Genomic DNA, 21,037 nt, shown 5'->3' on the forward strand with positions numbered 1-21,037 from the left:
GTGGGTGTTGCTTATAATTGCTTAATTTCATCTTACACATGACTGCTATCATGAAATGTATAATTTCTTTATACTTTATGATGGGTGGCTAAAACCCAAAATTCTAGGGATGCAATCATGGGGTTGGGTGTTGATTTAATGTAGTAGGTATTTTGTTTGGCTATGTTTTGTTGTTGTTTATTCATGGATTTGGGTTAATTAGCATGGGGTTAACTTATGGGTAAGGTTGCAAACTTAATCCTTCTTCTGATCTTTGATTATGCCCCAAATAAATTGATCTGAGTGGGTAATTAGTTTGATACATGCAATTTAGGTTGTCAACAAATGGTTTAGGCTCAAATGGTGTCAAAAAGATGCACACCCTCACAAGGTAATCACTCATGGATATGGAAATTTGGGTTCAGTCTCAAATTGTTTTCCCAAGATCATTTCTTACACTTAGCAAGGCTAGACAATTAGACTAATAAGGCAAATTCTAGGATTCCACAAATATGCGTCCAAGTAAGATCTCACCACACATGACACTTCAAACACAATCATTTCTCACAGCTTGAAACGATCAAAATCTTACATGTAATGCTCATTGCAAGGCTCACATCAAAATGCAGCTAGGCAACACAAGATTCAAAAAGATTGCTCAAAAGTGCAACCACATCGATTTGTTTCTTCCAACACCAGCACAATACACCATGCTCATCATGAGTACTGTTCAAGACATCGATATTGAACACAATCTATCCTTGCATTATAATCAATAAAAACTCAAGCATTTCACAATTTCCAAAACACACGGGGTAATTGCAAATTTGAGAGAAAAGAAAAGAGACCAGAAGAGATAAACAAAAACAATCGAAACATTAAAATATAAACAAAAACAAATACTACATCATCCAAAATTGAAAATAAAAAAATACAAAGCAAAAGAGAATATTGGCACAAGTTCCCTCACTCCCCACCAAAAACTAAAGTGAAGTGTCTTCAATGATAAATTAAATAGTAGGTGAGGAAGAGTGAAAATGTCCCCCTAACAGGCTATGCCTGTGGAATGCTCTACGCTGGAGGAGTGGCATCATGTGGGGCATCAGTGCCAGACAATAAGATCATAGGAAGCAATATAACATCATCCGGGGCATCAATACCCAACACACCACTTGGGAATGGTGGAGCATGTAAAGACCCACTAGTGCAAACTACGATGTGATCTCCCAAAATGTTCTCTCCAATGTAGCTTGCACTATCACCTCCTCAGTGTCTTGCAACTCGTTGTGTCAATAATCCTCAGCTCATTCTCCTCCATCCCCAACTCATCCTCATCAGTCTCCTCAACCAAATTAATACCGACCCTCTCATTTTCCTCATCAGCATCATCAACAACTCTCTTAGCTACCTCACTTGGATGCACACTTAGAGATGGATCATTGCTAGGTATAGTCGGTAGCATATAGAAAGGGGCATTAGGTAGGGGAACCTGGCTCCACATCATCGAAATATCAGTAGACCTCAACTGGTCTATATCTTCCCTCAAGGTAGCAAGTTGACCCCTCAAAGTAGCAATCACCTCCGAACTACCCTCGGCCTTTTCCCAGGCCTCTAGTCTAGCTATGAGGTTATCAAAACTCACCCCGTGTGACTCAATCAATCTCTCAACGGAACCATAGCCCGCTCAATCGCCCTATTAATCAACGACAACATGCCCTTCTCAATCTTCGTGGCCCTAACATCCTCAGACCGGGCAAGATTGCCCATTTGGTAGATCATGGCCTGGGTCAAGGGGGACGGAAAGTAGGAGCAAGGGCAAGTGCAGATGCAGAAGTAGTGGAAATAGAGGAACTGGAGGAGATTGAGGTATACCTGATGGCTTTACAGTAAGAGAGGATGTGGTAGACTCATAAGCCAAGGTAGTGAGATAAAAATAGGTGTGGTGTCTGGTGATGGAGGCTTCCTGTGAGCAGTATCATCCCTTGGATAATCGACCTCAATCCTTCATATATCATTGTATGAGTCCGGGGTGATCCGCAAATTTATTTTCTCCCAAAAGGGAACTCCATCCTCCTCACACAGTCGTATGATCAAAACTGGGAAAGACAATGAGGTCTTTTCTTGTATGGCCCTCAATAATATTTCCTCGATAATGATGGACCCATATTGATCTTCTCATTGTCGATGATAGTTCCCACTAACACTGCCTTGGGATGCCGTAGGATACACTCATTCTAGAAAGGCATGATGTTGCTACTTATGAACCCAAACAAATACCGTGCACCTATATTCAGATCTTTTTTCTAAATTCTTATACTTTCAGCCATCCTAGGTGAAGAAATATTCAGATATGAATGGTGCTAACCACCCTTTTAGAGTGTAAAGCTTATGGTGCATCCAAATCTGGAACATGTCAGCCTGATTTAAGGGAGTGCATAGGGTTGTGTTTATTGCACCTGTGTAGCATTGTACCATCTTGTCGTGCTCTTCCACTTCTTCCAAAGGATTCCAAACTATTCCCTTTCTTTTCTTTGGCAAGGCATGAGCATAAGCCATGTAAAACTCTCTGACCCATAATAAGACATATGGGTTACGAGGTCTTGTGAAATTGAAAGGTATCCTAAATTTATGGGTAGTCCCCTAGAATACCGTATGTGGTTAGTTGTCTCTTATCTAGAATGATATGCTCTCAAGCTACCTTGACCCTATTAAGGCTTCTTATAACGATTACCTGGAGAACTCTTGATGTCAGTGCTTGAGTAGATAGGTGTCACCAGTTTGGACTGTATGTTTGTTCTTTTTCTTGCAACCCTCTTTTTAGGTTGCTCAGTCGCACGCGTAGAAGAGAGCAGAGTGGGTGGTTGTAGATGGGGAGCCTCAAATGGATCGTTCATTATTATGCCCTATTGCTTCTTTTGTGGAGGAGGAAGAGGAGACTCTCTACCAGGTTTTATATCTAAAGTCACTACCGACATTCTTTTAGTTATAGTCATATCTGTAGAGACCAATTTCAAACATAGAATCGGTGAAGGTTAGTTAAAATCAAACTCAATTGAAAGGAAAGTTAAAAAATTGTTCTGAGGCTTGCCTACTGAGAAGGCAGGTCACCTAACAAGATATGTGAGCTCCAATGAGCTCGTTGAATCAGAAAGTATCAAAAATAAAATATTTATGGCATATTAGGCTGATTCAATTCCAACTCGGTAATTCACCTAGTTGGTTTTGGAAGGCTAAGACAAGTCCGCCAAAACTGATAGTGTAAAATTAAAAGAAATAGGTATCAAGGGCGATGTTCACTCCCACTTGGTGATTTGTCAAGTGGGTTCAGTGAACTAAAACAAGATTGCCGACTAGAACAGTACCCAAGGTAACATATTCACTTAAGAAGGCGAGATGTGGCTTACTTGGTGATTCACCTAAATGCGTTGGCGAGCTAAGGCAAGTCCGCTGAACAGGTGTGTTCAGCCCAATGCCTATTTTCACATATTAAACCAATATACACAACACTATCTAGTTCCCCTTAACTTTACAATCTACCCACATGCTTTTCTACTCATGGGTACTCAGATCTCCCCCAAAATTTACAAAATATTGCTCAAATTGAAGATTTGGTATTAAGAAATTCACCACTCTATCTATCATTGGGAAATAGCATGCAATCGGGTCATTACTGGGCTAATCAGACTTTACCCATATCAAATTCAACCAAGACCCAACAATATTTACCAGTAAATTTTAACAAGAAAACCAACACATTCAAGTTTAGCAATTTTGGCACAAACATAATCAATCAACTCCTAGGTAGAGTTCATTATGATCATTTTAGCAGGACCAAATGAAATCAACTAAAAGCATGCATATCATTACCTAATGCACATACATAAAACACATTTTTAGCTCAAATCATAAGATAGACATTGAATATCAACCTCAAATAGAAGCAAAATGCAAGAACACAGGAGGTTAGGGATTGGATTAACTGATCTCGAAAGATAATGCACTCCACGAACTTAAAAATCACACAAAAATGTCTCTTACACACTCAAAAATGTTATTGCAAGTGAAATGGAGGAAAGGGTTTCAGTGTTGGCAAGTGTTTTCATTTAGAAAATGAAAACAACCTTTCCGTTCTTATAGCACGCATATTCAGCGTCATGACTAATGTCGCCGAGTATGTTCGGCAGATCACCAACTAGAGTGGAAGCTAGCTAAGAAGCCTGAACGAATACCAAACTTGAAAGGTGATTCAGCAAATTAAACTCGATAGAGTCCGCATACTGTACTTTGGTGGATCACTTTTTTGAGCTCAGATTGCCCAAATTGACAGTACCCTTTTTTCAATTTTCCAGCTCAGAAGGTGGACAAGAATAAGTTCGCACAGTACCTTCGGTGGATCACCATTATAGTTTTGGCATCCCCTATTGTTCCCCTCGCAATACTTTGACTTCTTTTCAAGCTGAACTCACAACATACGTTATTGAAAGCAATTAAATAAAAGCAAAGAGTTAGGTTCCCTCCTAAGAAACACCTTATTTAATGTCGTGGCATGACATAGTTCTCATTTCCTCAATATTAATTTTTGGGATTTGGGACGGTGTCGCTAGGCTTTGGCCTTTTTTTCCTAGGAGTGAGATAAGTGGCGATCTGACATTTTTGAGTTTTCAACTGTTTGATAGACACCAAATGAGAGGTCACCATTTGAGATAAGGTGGAGAAGTCATTTTTTCAACTCTTTCAACACATTGTCCGATCCTTCAACCTTGTTAAAGATCCTTGTGAGCATTTCCTAGGTTTGGTTTCCTTCTGGATCAGCTGGTTGTTTTGGTCGTAGACAATGATGAGGAGGAATATATCTCTCTTTTCAATGTCCCTATCTCTCCAATTTCCACTTCTCCAATCCTTTCAACCGTTATCTCGCACCTTGTTCTAACCTTGATTCCCACCTTATCATTGGTAATTGGGGTGAGCACCCCCCATTTGGTTTTCCAAGTATTAAACTTCTTCATTATATAATGTCTCAAACTTGGCATCATTCGGGAGCTTCCCACTACTTGTTCCAACCGCATTCACCGATTTAAGTCCACCTCTCATGACATGTTTAGATAAGAAATCAAGTTGGGTCATCATTTTAGCCATGTTTTCATCTTGTTCATTGTATTTTTCGATTTGTTCTTTGCTCATGCTCAGTTGTAGAGTGGAGACTTGGTATTCTCTAGTATTCCATGATCGGTTAACCTTTATCATGTCGTCTAGCAATAATGTTGCTACCTCTTACGGTTGTCTCATTAATCCTTCTTGGACCAACTAATTAGCCACATCTTTATTGATTGAATCAAGGCTACAATAGAAGTATTGCAACAATATATTGTCTGAAACACCCAGTATTGGACGTTGCAAGAGTATTTTCTTGAACCGCAACAAAGTCTTTTGTAGAGGTTCACCTCCAATTGACTAAATTAGATTTGGATTCGAAGTTTAACCATCTTTGAGGGAGGAAAGAATATCTCCAAGAAAGCTTCATTCAACTCCTCCCAAGAAGTGATAGAGTCATTTGACAATTCCGCCAACCATCTTGTAGCTTCACCCATCAAAGAGAACGGGTGTTTTATTTATAAATAAAATTTAGACTGGTTTTATGAGTCGCCATTTAATTTTTAAAGAAAAATCAAGAAACCTATTTTCTCAAAAGATCAAAATAGTAAATCTAATGAAAATATTTAAAGGGGGTTCAGGGTTCATATTAACATTTCGGGAAGGGCTTGAAAGCACCCGAAATGTCCGCTAACACGCGGTTATTCGGTAATCAGCTATTTGACTAATTGATTTAGAATAAAAGCTTGATTAGTTTAAGACTTAGAATTATTTTTTAGGAGGAAGGTAAATAGTATAAGGGATTACTTAAGAAACATATTTCAAAGTAATTTAAGTAGTAAAATAAGTAAAATCATTTAATTTTTAGAAAATCTCAAAATGACTATCTCTTGGGGAAATGGAATTAGGGAAACCTTAGAATTAACTACAATAAACAATTAGACAAATACGAAACATATAAAATAAAGAGAGAGAGTGTGTTTTGGGCCAAAGTCTGGTTTTCTGTCCGCCTGGACCAGTACTCGGGCATGATTTCTGCGTTTTGGGGCCAAAGGCCCAACACTTGGTACCTGTCCTAAATTAACACAATAATAATCAAAGACAAAATGTGTTAGTCTGTGTCGATGATAAATAATACAAAATATCACACACATTACCGTAAACACATAAGAGTTTCTTTATCTGAAGATAACCTAGCCCACATATATATCGAGAAATGACTAAATAGACAGAAATTTGTCTATTTGATTTTTAGCTTAGTGAATCAGAAATGTCGACGTCGGGACAAAGTTGATTGTATCTTTAATTGATATACTTCTGATTTTCGATTGAGATGAAATTCGAATCTCATTGGAAGAGTTGAAAAGATAAAATTTCTCAAAATAGGGACCTAGCCTTGAAAGGCTACCTACGTATCTCACGAGGGACAATTTAGGTACTACGTAGTTCAAATGCCTTGAATCTCTTTTTGAGTTGAGATGGCAAATTGACCCTTTTCCCGAGATGAGAAAATAGGATTTAGAATTTGAAAGTAAAGTATGATTTTGTTGGGAAACTAAAGACTCGAAGAGTATTTGGACGCACTTTTGATAGTGATTTGATATTTATGCTTAAGGGGGTTCTAGAGAAATTTTCAAAAGGAGTGAGCTAGAGCATCTCCAAATAAAACAACATATTCACACAAACAGTTAATCATGTAGCAAACAAAAATATTGCGCGTTTTTAACAGATATGTGACCCTTTTATGCTAAGGGTAGGCCTAACGATTTGAGGGATGTATACGTCATTTGTAACATTCCATTGCCCCAAAACCCAAATTTATACAAACTTTATAAGTAAACTGAATGGGGATACATAGTAGGGAAATGAGATACAAATAATTAATCTCACGCAGGAGTACAACCCTAAACTATATATGCCTCCATGGAAGGTCCTTCAAACTTGATTTCTTCTCACCTCCAAATGCCGACACCTTTGGATGGATTAGTAGCTTGTAAAACTCTTTCTACTAAAATAGGCTATAATCTACTTCTTATCCCAAGGGACAATTGTCTTTTAAAACACGTATACATCCTTCAATTTTAACATATAAATATGATCGTCTGTTTAGGCAGTGGGCCGTTTTGGACTCAACGTGGTCTCACTAATGGACCCAACACACCTTCGGTGTTGGGTCATCTTAGTTCAATACACTAAAATGGATTTGGTTTCGCTCTACACTAGTTGACTAAGAGTTGGTTTAAAGACAAGACCTGGTTACCCGAGTTGGACAAACTACGGGGTGAAGTATAATAAACGACGTTGGATGACCACAAGCCAACTATTCGTTTATCACTTCCAAAGAATTCAACTTGTGTTTTTCTGAAGGACAGCCGTGGTAAGCCACGTAACCGCTTTTTTCCTAATGCAATCTATTTTGCCATTTGGCTGAATCGGATGCCATGAATGTTGCAATTTATAATTTATAAAAATTGAAACAAGTAAGCGATTAAACAAATAGCCAAATAAGTTAATCTTAAGGTTAGAACCCTTTCAAGTCCCCAGTGGAGTCGCCATTCTATTTTATTTAAAAATAAAATTTAGACTGGTTTTAAGAGTCACCACTTAATTTTTAAAGAAAAATCAAGAAAACTATTTTCTCAAAAAGGTCAAAACAGTAAATCTAATGAAAATATTTAAAGGGGGTTCAAGGTTCATATTAACATTTTGGGAAGCGTTTGAAAGCACCCAAAATGTCCGCTAACACGTGGTTATCCGGTAATTAACTATTTGACTAATTGATTTTAGAATAAAAGCTTGATTAGTTTAAGACTTGGAATTAATTTTTAGGAGGAAGGTAAATAGTATAAAGGATTACTTAAGGAACATATTTCAAAGTAATTTAAGTAGTAAAATAAGTGAAATCATTTAATTTTTAGAAAATCTCAAAATGACTATCTCTTGGGGAAATTGAATTAGGGAAACCATAGAATTGACTACAAATAAACAATTAGACAAATATCAAACAGATAAAATAAAGAGAGAGACAGTGTTTTGGGCCCAAGTCTGGTTTTCTGTCCGCCTGAACCAGTACTCGGGCATGATTTATGCTTTTTGGGGCCAAAGGCCCAACACTTGGTACTTGTCCTAAATTAACACAATAATAATCAAGATAAATGGGCTTTTGGCCCCATTCCGCTTCTCGTGGTTGCTGTGGGCATATCATTCTTAGACTTTTTAAGTCCAAAAATGATACTTCTAGCCATTTGGGACTACTGCTGCTACCCACTACTTGGACTTGGACTCCAAAATTTATCATTTTCATCTTCTCTTTCCACGGCTTTTGTAGAGGTTGACTCGAAAGGGAGAAGAATGCAAAAGATGGTTGGAGTCCAGTTAGACTCGATCAAATATCGCATGTGAAACAGAGAAAAATGGACAAAAGTTAGCACACATAAATAGCAAATAACATTAAGTTTTTAAAACATTTAAACATTGGGATGCAGCTAAATAAAGATACTATGAGTACGAGGAACAAAGGAATAAATCCAAAGCTATTACTAAGTATAATCTTCCAAAATGAAAATTAACAAAGAAGCTAACTGGTCGCTGGACAATTTGATTTTGATCTTAAACCACCGTAAAGGCATACTTATAATGACTAAGATTACATTAAACAATAATCTTAACCATCGTCAGCTAAATAAAAATAAAGAGAGAGACTTCTCAATTTCAGCTTGGTCTTCACCTCTAATAAATTCAAGCTAAATAAAAGAATTACTTCTAGCAAATACAAACTTATTGCTCAAGGAAGCAAATTGACATTGATATGAAATCAATACGAAACAACACAAAATCAAAGGAAAAAAGTAAACAAAGCTAATTTTCTAGGATTTTCAGTCCAAAAACTCTAGCCAAAACAATGTGGAGGAGTTTCTGATGTAACACTTAAAAATTGTGACCCATTGAGACCAAATTAACAACACCAGTTCATGATTCATTCATCAAAATAAAAGATTATATTATAAAGTAGCAGCTGATTAAATAGGATACTCAAATTCTAACATGAGGCAAGATCGATTTCATTTAAAGCAATACATGACTAAGCAAATACTCACATTCAAACACAAGGCGAGTGCAAAAGAGGAAAAGAAATTGAAAGAACGAAAAGATACAGGTAAGTAAGAGTAATTTTCGATTTAACTTTGAATCACTGCCTAAGAAAAAACGGTAGAAGAATACCAAAGAAAAGCACATGAGACAACTAGAAAGATTCGTTTTGCACTCAGCTAATCCGAAATGAGAAAATACAACATGAAATATTTGAACTGTGAGAAGTTCATGAGATCGGACATGCTCACAAATAAAAGCTAAACTAACTCCAAAACAGAATTTATTCACATATAATACTCATTAACCAGATTTCGACATACGGCGTTAAAATAAAGCTCACACATAAACAAAATATACACAAAGGGAAGAACAGATCATCAACATAACATATAGGAGGACTGGAAATCAAACAAATCTGAGGAAGACATTACCTCTTTCGGGGCATCAAACTTGGAACAAAACGATGAGCTAGAAGTGAACTATTCGACCATATAAACACGAACCGGACAGCAAGCGAGAGGCCTTTCTTTCTCTTTTGTATTTCATATATCCTATAGCTATTTTTCTGTGTTCTTTTCTTTCTCCCTTTAGAATTGCCAACAATTTTTCCAACTTTTCCCTCTGTTTTTCCCAATTAGTTTCTTTTTTAACAATGAATAAATAGGTGGTTTAAATAAGAGGAAGATAGGGCACGACTTTTTTGGGGGGAATTCGGATGAGAAATGGCCTATTTCAAAATTCAAACCTCCAAAAAATTCTTTCACCATTAAGGATAAACATCCTTTTTTATCAAGTTTCGTCCCATTCCGAAAGAGGAAATGGGACAGCCGCGTGCTGCTACTACTGTACGGAGGATAAGGGAGAGAGAGAGGAAATGACATAGCCGAGTTGGGCTGGACGTTGCTGGCTTTCGCGATGGCTTTGGGTCGCGATTTGAGGTTTTGGGTTTGGTCGTTGTACATGTTCTGCTGGAAGAAGAAGAAAATGTATAGGGGGCTGGGTCAGTTTGGTATTATATTAGTGTTGGGTCTGGGTTATTTTTTGGAATTGTTGTGTAGTAATGTGGGCTGTGAATGGGTTGATTGTTAGAGTTGTAATTGGGAATGGGCTGGCCATTAAGGGGAATTGGGCTGGTCACGGCAATGGAAAAAAAAGGTCCAATATTTGGCCTTTTAAATTGAATAGGATAGAGTTGGATTTAAGGTTTGGTCATATGAGTCTAAATCTTAGCCAATTGGAAATTAAAAAATATAGCCGACCTTAGTTAATTAGGATAGGCTCGGCAAGTAGTCAAATAAGATGAATTAATTCAATTAATTTACGATCTTCTTAATTTTAACGAGATAAAAATAGCTAACTTACTTATGAAATAATTAATTCGAAAATATAAACTAATACTAAGTGAGGTAATTAACAGAACACTTAAAAAAGAAAAATCTTTTTTAAATGATTTTTTGAATGCTCGTAAGAAATATAACAATTACGTACAAATATTATATAATATATATATATATATATATATATTGTTTTAAAATTATAAAAATGACTAAAATTGCTTCAAAACTTAATTTTTTTTTTTGAATTTTGTAAAAACAAATTATTCTAAATCATTAAAAATCAAGAAGCTCGAAAATTAATTTTATCGGGGAGGGTCAAAATTAGGTGTCAACAACAGGAAAAACCTCAACCTCATTGACTCTTTTGAGATGTTTTTATAACACAAACGGCCCACACACCTCCACAAAATTTTGAAGGTGTTTACAGGAGCTCTCATGAGCTAAACCCCTAAACATTCCTCGTAGTTGGAGCAATTATAGCATTGTTCTGGTTACATGAAAAATTGACTTCCCGGCAGTGGGAGGTATCCAGATGGTTCTTGTCATTTGAATGATGTTCACATTTATATCATTCAAATCACCATTGATGTCATTTTGCCTGTAATAACTATAGTTGTTACTACCGTGGTCACTCATGTCTTAAACCTACTAATTGCCAAACCACAACACCAAGTAACAATCTACTACAACTAAATAAATTTACAAACTAATTTCTCAAATGGAATTTCTAGCCTTCACTTCCCAGCAGCGGCGCCATTTTTGATAATGCTCAAACTACTCTTCAAAATCCATTAAAAGAGTAAGCAGTCTTCGTCAATAAAAATACCCAACAAAGAGCCAGGGTACAATCCCATAAAGAATGATACAGAGCTAGGAAATCTATTAGGAAATATGGAATGTAAATTCATTCATTTGCAGCAATAAAACAGGTGGGTGGATCATTCCACCAAATTTAATAAAAGGATTTTGTTGTCACAAGTCGCAATTAAACCAAGATTTCAGAAATTCAAAATAAGTAACAAGTCACCTAGGGGTGAGGGAACTGGAAATTGATGTCACATAGGGGCAATTGTGTTGCTCTATAGTGATGAACATTCATGGATAGACTGAGTCTTCTTCAATGACAGTATGACACTAATCCTCTTTCGATCTCATAGCATCATATCATAGAATTCACTACAACAAAATATATTTATAGCTACGAAATCTACACCACAGATGTAAAATTGTAGCTATTACCTAGTAATAGTAAAAAAAATTGAATTTCATAGCTATTTATAAATTCGTAAAAATATTTAACCACAGAAATTTAATCGACAAAGCCTACTCTTTATTTTTGCTGCAATTGCCAACAATTGTGGTAATAATTTCCTAAGTAGCTACAACTTTATTGCTACAGTTAAAGTTTGTGGCTGATCATAAGTTGTTGCGACACTATAAAAGTTATTGTAGCAATAGTAACCTTTTAGCTACAATAAACTATTAAAACAAAATATTGTGGTTGAATAGATATTTTTGCTTCAACTTATAAAAATATCGTTGCAATAGATAATTGTATAGCCATAATTTTTTCTATAACAAAATTTCATAGTTACTTATCAGTTATTGCCATGAGTTGACATTTATTGTCAGTAATAGTAACCTTTTAGCCACAATGAATTATTTAAAACAAAATATTGTAGCTAAATAACCATTTTTTCTTCAAGTTACAACAAAAATTGTGGTAAATGATATAGCCAGAGATTTTTGTTGGAGTAAAAATTTGTAGCTTATTATTAATTTGTCTCACGTGTTAAAACTTGCTGTAGCAATAGATAGTGACCTTTTATACGCGCTTCACATTTTTTTCAGCATTAAATCTCTTTTTGTTTCCATTAAAATCCCTTTTCTCTTTCTTAATTCTGAATCCATAGTTCGCTTTGTCATTTGTACCTCTTTTTTCATATTTTCATGTCATTAGTTCCAGAACTTCGTCTTCTTATAGATCTTTTCCTCCTCAACTCGAATCGTTTTGTGGTGAGATTTGGTTTTTCAAAAGAAAGTAAAAATGGTGATAATATATGTTGGAATGCTAGGTTTTTACTCTGATTGATGCGTGACAACCAGAGAACATGACTAGAGACGACGCCAGAGAAACAAAAAGTCCATCCCCATGTTCAACTCCTGACTCATCATCCACAACCTCTGACTCTTACTCATTTCGGCTTAACTTTCCAAGAATCCTTCCCAAAAACCCCAACTCCATTAAAACGCTTCTTCACTAAGCACCAAGAAATATGAGTTACCACAGTAGAATCCAAAAAAGGACTGAAAGAAGACACGCCATGTCTATGAAGAACATGAAAATGGAATTTTGCATTGGAGAAAAGAAGAGATAAAAGAGGGGTAGCAGTGGGTCTTCGAGAATGTTTGACCAAAGGATTGGTATGGTATATGGAGGAAACGCCTAAAATGGAAAAAAAAGGAGGCCATGACAGAAAGGGATAAGGAGATAGAAGTAATGGATAAGGGTGGGAAGCTTTATAGTGTATGAATGCGTAGGAGAAGACGACCAGAGTAGAAGCTGCAGTAGACACCGGAGAGAGAGGTTTGAAATTTTTAATGTATTTTTTTTAAAAATTTGTAACTTTGTGTATTTCTTTATATGATTAAGATCATTCAGTACATTGGTTTTACTTGAACCATATTTACGTCAAAAGACATTTTGAAACTGGAGTTATTCTAGTCTTATATATCTAGAATTTCAATAGTTTCTGCATAGTGCGACTGTCTACACCAAAACTAAAGAGCAAAATACAATTCATCTTCATCTGTTGGATATATTTGCTCATATTTTCAAAACATCTGGAATTCCTCTCTCTCCGTATTGTCCACCATATACAAATTAGAACTATTCACCATCTTCCTCTATCTCTAATCTCCAAACCTGCTTTTTCCCAACTTGCTAGAGTTTTAGAAATATTTCCAGGCATTATTAATGTGATACTTCTAAATGCAAGGAACATCCTCCATACTTGACTAGTTATTTTGCAGTGGAGGAAAAAATGATTAACTGTTTCTGTAGTTTCCCTACATAGGCAGCATATGGGACATATAGTAATCCCTATTTTCATCAAGTTATCTTGAGTAAGAATTCTTTCTATTGCCAAAATCCACACTAAACATGAAACCTTATATCTTATCTTAGCCTTTCAAATGTGCTTCAAAGGCCATTTAATCATTTGATGATTGTTTTGTTCATATGTTTGTAAGCTGGATTCACTTTGTAAGCACCACTATTGTGTCCAATCCACCATAATCAGTCAACTACTTGTAAACCTCCAAAAGTTCCCAGCATATTGAAGAAAGCAATCACCCTACTAACCTCCCAGTCATTAAACCTTCTTCTGAAGGTAATAGCCCAACCTTGGTTTGACCAATGTTCTTCTACTATATTATGTTGATGAAGTACAAGACTGTTGATGATAGGGAATTTTTCTTGTAAACTCTTTGTCCCTACCATACATCCTTCTAGAAAATAGTTTTACTACCATCTTCAACTTTAATGGTGCTTCTATTTTTAAGCATTCTTGTAAACTCTTTGTCCCTACCATACATCCTTCTAGAAAATAGTTTTACTACCATCTTCAACTTTAATGGTTCTTCTATTTTTAAGTAAAGGCCATAAAACCCTGTTAGATCTCCATAAACTAACCCCATAAGGAGTGTTGATCTCCTTTGTCATCCATTTGTCCTCTTCCTCATACTTTGCCTTGATAGACCTTACCCATAACATTTGGACTTCTTGTGTTGATCTCTAAAGCCATTTTCTAAAACTTTAGATCTCTGAGTCCCAATCCCCCCTTCTTCTTACGCATTGTTAAAGACTTTCATTTCACCAAGTAGAAACCTTTCTTCTCCTTATTTCCTTGCCACAAGAAATATCATCTAATGGTGTCTAGTATTTTAGTAACACTTACTGGGATTGGAAATAAGGACATCATGTAAGAGAGGAGGGCATCTAACATAGAGTTGACCAGTTTGACTCTTCCACCTAGTGACAAGTATGTTGAGAAATAAAAACACAAGTATGGTGAGAAACACAAACTATGTTATTCCATTTTAATATAGTTTAGGGGTAATAAGACCCTAGTTAAGTTGTGGGTTGCAAGAATTTCGAGTATAGTTCGGTGGGTACTTGTGCCTTATCCCTTTTATCTTTGATAAATGAGTGATAGTTCACAAATTATTAATCTCAGAAACACAAACTAAATAAGAGAAGTAACCCAGAAGTAGGTTTTCATGTAAACACTTTACAACAACCAAAAGTCTTACTGGACAATTGGATGCACCCTCTGTGTACTCTTTTGCTGTTTGAGGAATCTCATTGCTGACATTGGCTTCAATTAGGGAGTTGTGCTAAAGAAATAATACAAGTCAGATACCACTGATATAATCTTATCCAATACTTTATAAGACCGCGCATATCAAATCTGCATAAACTAACCTCTAATGTTGTAGAGCCACCCCCCTTTTCTTGTTGGTTTTCATTATTAAAAGACTGTTTTTGCTTAGATAATTCATCAGTCCCAATATTCAGCATCTGTTGTATTGCTTAGACCACTCAAGCCATCTTTACCACCAGCATCCTCATTCCCCTGCAATGTTTTATTGGATCTATCATTCAAATAGGCCAAACTTGAAGTCTGATGTTTTGAGCCTAATACCTAAAGATAGACCCAATCAAATAGAAGGCTATTTATGTTTATGATTACTTGGTGCAAATACAAACAATTGGACTTTCTAGAATAGACAGACTATTCTTTTTGTCTCTTCATTTCATGAAATATATTTTGGTTCTATCTCATGTACTTCATATGGGTTTCCCCTATTCTCTCTCAATTTCCTGTTTGATTCTTGGTATTTGCATATTTCAAGAAAATCAACATATACAATTTGTGGGACAGCAATACTTGAACAACCAGTATTTTTATTTGCTTGGCTAAATCAACGCAAACTAGAATGTTGAGCTTACGAATGAAAGTTGACCATAGTGATATAAACTTATTAATGTAAAATGGGACAACAAAAAAAATGCATCACAATTATATTTCCTTGTTCTCGCTTCCCTTCCCACCTCTCCCCTCCCACAAAGAGAACCACCAAAGAAATTCTCTTTCTGAAAATGATCTAACCTCTCAACACTGCAAGCACCTTGACATCTGGGCTCAAAAAATGATGAATTCTCTGTTGAGAAAATGATTTGGTATCTCAAAAAGAATTACTTTGTTATTAGTAATTGTATAGCCTTGTTGACCATCCTTCTTTGAATACTCTTAATTGACTATTATGTTTTATCACAATTCCTAATATTACTCATATGAGTAACATACGTTTTCCTCTATAATTATTGTCATTAATATGACATTACTGTTGAAGCAAATTTATTGGCATTATATCTAATAGACAAGGCTTTGTGGCTAATGGGTTTCTGATTATGAGTAATTTTGTGACCATTGGAGTTCTTTTCATATTGGTAATATTTTTTATTTCATTTTTATGACAGGGGAAACCACATTCGCTATCCTTTGGGTAAAAATTCCGCTCTTATGCAATAGCTCGCAAACCACACATGAGAGGTAACCCTTAGTGGTAATATATTAAAACATAAATTCTTCTTCTAATAGTAGAGTTTGTTGGATTTTTTACAAATGGAATCTTTGTCAGTTTCTCTGCTCCTAATTTTATACTAAATGATTTTGTTGAATCCTAGGATACACCTATATTAGGTGAAATATCCTTAAGGACAATGTCTTTCGACACGGCTCAAGCTATGATAATTCTTTATAAGTGTTAAGTATTTTCAGTAAGATTTCCAACATTCTCGACGGACAAAACAAGCACTCAATCAGTTGACCCTAACTAACTAGGTCGACAATATGAATTCCCTAAGTGTTCCACTCTTTCGGAGCATATTTCACACTAATTTCTACAATACATAATGCAAACCTAACAATACATACAATGTCTTGAAAAAACATATGGAATAACAGTAAATTACCTAAGCCTCCACCAGTTTATTAGAAGATTCACTAGGCTTACCACCTGCAGACAAAACAATGGATGGAAGCATATTAATATTCCATCGACGAAATTGAAAAATGACTTGACTATAATCCCTCTGTGCCTGCTTCGTGTTCAATATAATAATTGAATGCCGAATGAGACCCCCATAATCCTTAAACCACTAACTCCACCCTTTCTTACCAACTCCACTACACACAAGACAAAAAAATATGCCTACCACTCTCACTGTTCTTCTCATAATACTCTCTCAATCCACCATCTTCCTCAAACAACTTCGCAAATTTTTTTCATGTTTTTCTCTACCTTTTCCACTTTCATAACATCATCATCCTCAACCTCATACATATCTTCGTCATCATCATCAATTAGTACTTCAAGTACTCCTATACCACCTTCAACGCCCATTGCAAAGCTCGGTTCCCAACAACAGTAGCCAATTCTTTAGTAGTGGGCAAAAAGGGTTGGGAATTTCATTGTACACTGAAACTGGGCCAGCCAGATTCAGTGACTGAGGCAAATCCAGGAGAGTTGGAAAAATCCATTCAACACTAGAATCTATTATAGCTTTCTTCAGCCTTTTCGATTTATGCTCATTTTATTTCTTGAACTAGGTAGAACTGGAGAGTTGTAGACTCATTGAGGTTTGGGCGTGGAGATTGGGATGGACATGGGGGGAACTTGATTCTATAAAGAATGGAGGTAGAGAACTTCTTGTATTAATCTTTGCTCATCATTACAATTCATTAGAGAGCGTGACATTCTTGAACTATTTGAGCATAAGGGTTTTGGTTGCTACTATAAAAATGTAACATTTTCTAATGAATCGTTACGATGAGCAGAGACTAATACAAGATGTTCACTACCTCCATTATTTATGGAATCAAGGTCTCTCCAACCCCACCCCATGTCTACGCCAATATTCACCTCGAAACCCCAGTGAGTCTACAACCCTCCGATTCTACCCAGTTCAAGAAACAAAATGAGTAGAAATCGAAAAGGCTAAAGGAAGATATAATAGATTCTGGTGTTGAATTGGCTCCGGTCATTGAATCCGGCTGGCCCTGTTTCACTGCACAACCAATTTTGCAACCCTATTTTCCCACTACTGAAGAATTGTCTAATGTTGATAGGAACCGAGCTCAGCAACGGGCGTCGAAGGCGGTACCAGAGTATTTAAAGTACTAATTGATGATGATGATGAGGATATGTATGAGGTTGAGGATGATGATATTATGGAAGTGGAAAAAGGGGAGAGGTATTTGAAACTTTTTCGCGAAGTTGTTTGAGGAGGATTGTGGATTGAGAGAGTATTATGAGAAGAACACTGAGAGTGGTGGGGGTATTTTTTTTTCTTGTGTGTAGTAGGGCTGGTAAGAAAGGGTGGAGTTAGAGGTTAAACAATTGTGTGGGTTCGACATTCAATAACTATATTGAACACGAAGAAGGCACATAGGGCTTATGCTCAGGAGCTGAGAATGACGATTACAAACTGTAGATCCCATCCGTAGAATTTATATTAAATTTTAAGGCTCAAAATCTTATCCTATGGGTCAAAACTATGACCCATAGAAGTTTTTACGGACCGTAGATCCAATCCGTAGAATTTATATTGAATTTTAAGGCTCAAAAGCTTATTCTACCGGTCCAAACTACCCCATAGAAGGTTCTATGACCCGTAGATGGGTTTGTAGGAATTGCCCCCAAAATTTTACTCTCTGAAGTTCTTCTGCGACTTGAAAGTACTATGACCCGTAGAAGGGTTTCGTAGTTCACTGCTTTAGAAAACTCTATTGTGGTACTCTCTGGTAAAACAACCACAACTCTTTACTTCAAACTCAAAATGAGGAAAAATGTATTGCGTTGGAAAGAGGACTCATAGACCTTTGAGTTGATAGGTTATAGACCACTTAGTTCATTATGTGCTGAGATATTTGATCATTTGAAGTTGACCAAAGTAGAATCTTACATCAAAACTTACTCGGTAAGGAAGCTTTCCACTCAACTTTGTGCTAGGGGATTCTAGTGACCTTAATTTATATCAAAATTCATTCACACTCTAAATAATTGACCTAATCATCTAAGAATAATTTAAGAATCGCCCGATACGACTTTTTTACAAATAAAGAATGGTTCAGGTCTTAACTTGGAAATTTTTAGGGTGTTACAATCTTTCTGTTACCATTTAATTTGAAATGACCGCGACATCAATATGATCCGTAGTTCTGCTTTCAGACTTTAATTTTCAATTTTAAAAATAATGGTACATGCAAGAGAGAGTGAAACTTGTACTCAATAATCTGGTGCATAAAGTCTCATAAATTACACTTCAATAAGCTAAGGTGTAACACCCCAGAATTTTTTTGAACTAAGACTCGAACCATTCTTCATAGTATTGAGTGATATTTTACCAAGGAATTAAACTTTGCCTAAGTGTTAAGGTCACTAGATGTAGAATCTTGAGTTTGAACAAGAACTAAAGAGAGTTCATTCAAGTCATTCCTAAGTTTTTCTTAAAGTTTAGGGTCAACTTAAAATAACCCTAAATCCTAGTACAAGATGAGTTAGGAGAGCTACAAGATAGCTAATGAAATATATTCTAGTCCTCTTTCCAATGCCACCAAGTTTGCTCAGTTTCGAGTTCGTATGAGGGAGATATGTCCATTCGAAGTTGGGCTGTCTAAATATGGAAAGTTAAAACCGGATTTTAGAGGGGTATTTTCATCGTTTCCTTACCCAATAAGATTTAATTCATTTTTAGTAAGGTTTTAAGGGTCTAATCCTATTAGGTTCAGTTTTGTAATCCTAATATACGCCTAGGGTTTTAGTTGAGAGTTCAAGAAGAGAAAAGAAGAGAAAAGAGGAGAAAAGATGAGAGGATCAACGCATTCGTCGAGAGTCTTGCATATTGTTGCGGATTTTCGCCATGGGTTTAATCCCTAATAGGTATGTAAGCTTCCATAGTTTTGGGTTCGTTCACCCACGCGTCAATCATGTTATTTTCAACGTTAAATTCGTTCTATAAAGATGAAGGTTTGATGTTCTTTAATTGTGTTCTTGAAATTAGCTTTCGTTCTTGAGTTTAGATGAGATTGATGAGTTCTTGAGGAAATTGATTCGATTTTAGAGTTGTGTTTGATTAGATTCTTGAGTACATGTATTGGGTATCTGAATTTAAAGAGGAATTGAGAAAAAGAATCGAATTTAGGCGAATTGGGGTTAGGAAACGAGGAAGAAAAAAATCAGACAAAGAGTATTTTAAAAATTAGAGGCGTTCAGTCATAATCCAGCACACGGTAGCTTCGCACCACTGGCTTTTCAACCAAGTGTGATGACCAATTGTGTGAATCAACGGTTCCTCTCGTACTAGGTTGAATTACTATTGCGACACTGTCATCAGTAGGGTAAAACTAACCTGTCTCACGACGGTCTAAACCCAGCTCACGTTCCCTATTGGTCGGTGAACAATCCAACAGTTGGTGAATTCTGCTTCACAATGATAGGAAGAGCCGACATCGAAGGATCAAAAAGCAACGTCGCTATGAATGCTTGGCTGCCACAATCCAGTTATCCAGGTGGTAACTTTTCTGACAAATCTAGCTTCGAATTTCGAAGGTCTAAAGGATCGTTAGGCCACACTTTCATGGTTCATATTTGTACTGGAAATCAGAATCAAACAAGTTTTTACCCTTCTGTTCCACATGAGATTACTGCTCTCGTTGAGCTCATCTTAGGACACCTGCGTTATCTTTTAACAAATGTGCTGGCCAGCCAAACTCCCCACCTGACAATGTCTTCCGCTCGGATCGGCTCGCGAAGCAAGCATTGGGTCCAAAAATAGTGGCAGTGCCCCGCTTCCGATTCACGAAATAAGTAAAATAACGTTAAAAGTAGTGGTATTTCACGTTAAAATTTTCTCTCTGTGTCACGGACTCCATTGTTTCAAAAATTATTTCGACCAAACATTTTAATTCATCTCTGCGTCGCGGACTTGCTCCCCAAATAGTGTTTTTCAATCGATTCTCATGTTTAACTATCTAAAAACACTCATAAACATCACGAGATCTTTCCTATTACAAATCACAATCATGAATTCATATATCAAATTCAAGGTAGAGTTGAGAGTTCTTTCAAACATTTTTTAGAAAGTCCCTCTGAGTCTTTTGAGTAGTCTTGTACAACTTCTAGTAACTTGTTTCAAGACTCGAGTAAGTGAGTATGAGAATGAGAAGAATGTATTCATGAGTCTACTTTGTCATCATGAGATCTTTCATATAATGAACCATAACTCTTGAATTCAATTCACATTCAAGAGAGAGTTAAGAGTAGAGTTCAAGGAAGCCTTTGAGTTCAATTATGGATCCCTTGAGATCAACTATCGATTTGAGCTAAGTTTTGAGGAAGTAAGAATCAGAATGAAAAGAGTCGTATACATGAGTTCCGTATTATTATGTAGACCCTCGAGTCGAGTTATT

General features: G+C 36.3%; 1 pseudogene; it reads right to left on the bottom strand.

Annotated features, from left to right (window-relative positions):
- Window positions 1–1,237: 1,237 nt before the first annotated feature.
- LOC125811241 (uncharacterized) lies at window positions 1,238–17,324 on the bottom strand (annotated as a pseudogene).
- Between the last annotated feature and the right edge of the window lie 3,713 nt (window positions 17,325–21,037).

Source organism: Solanum verrucosum, unplaced genomic scaffold, assembly GCF_900185275.1.
Source record: "Solanum verrucosum unplaced genomic scaffold, falcon-dt-bn FXZP01000308.1, whole genome shotgun sequence".
Classification (NCBI taxonomy): domain Eukaryota; kingdom Viridiplantae; phylum Streptophyta; class Magnoliopsida; order Solanales; family Solanaceae; genus Solanum; species Solanum verrucosum.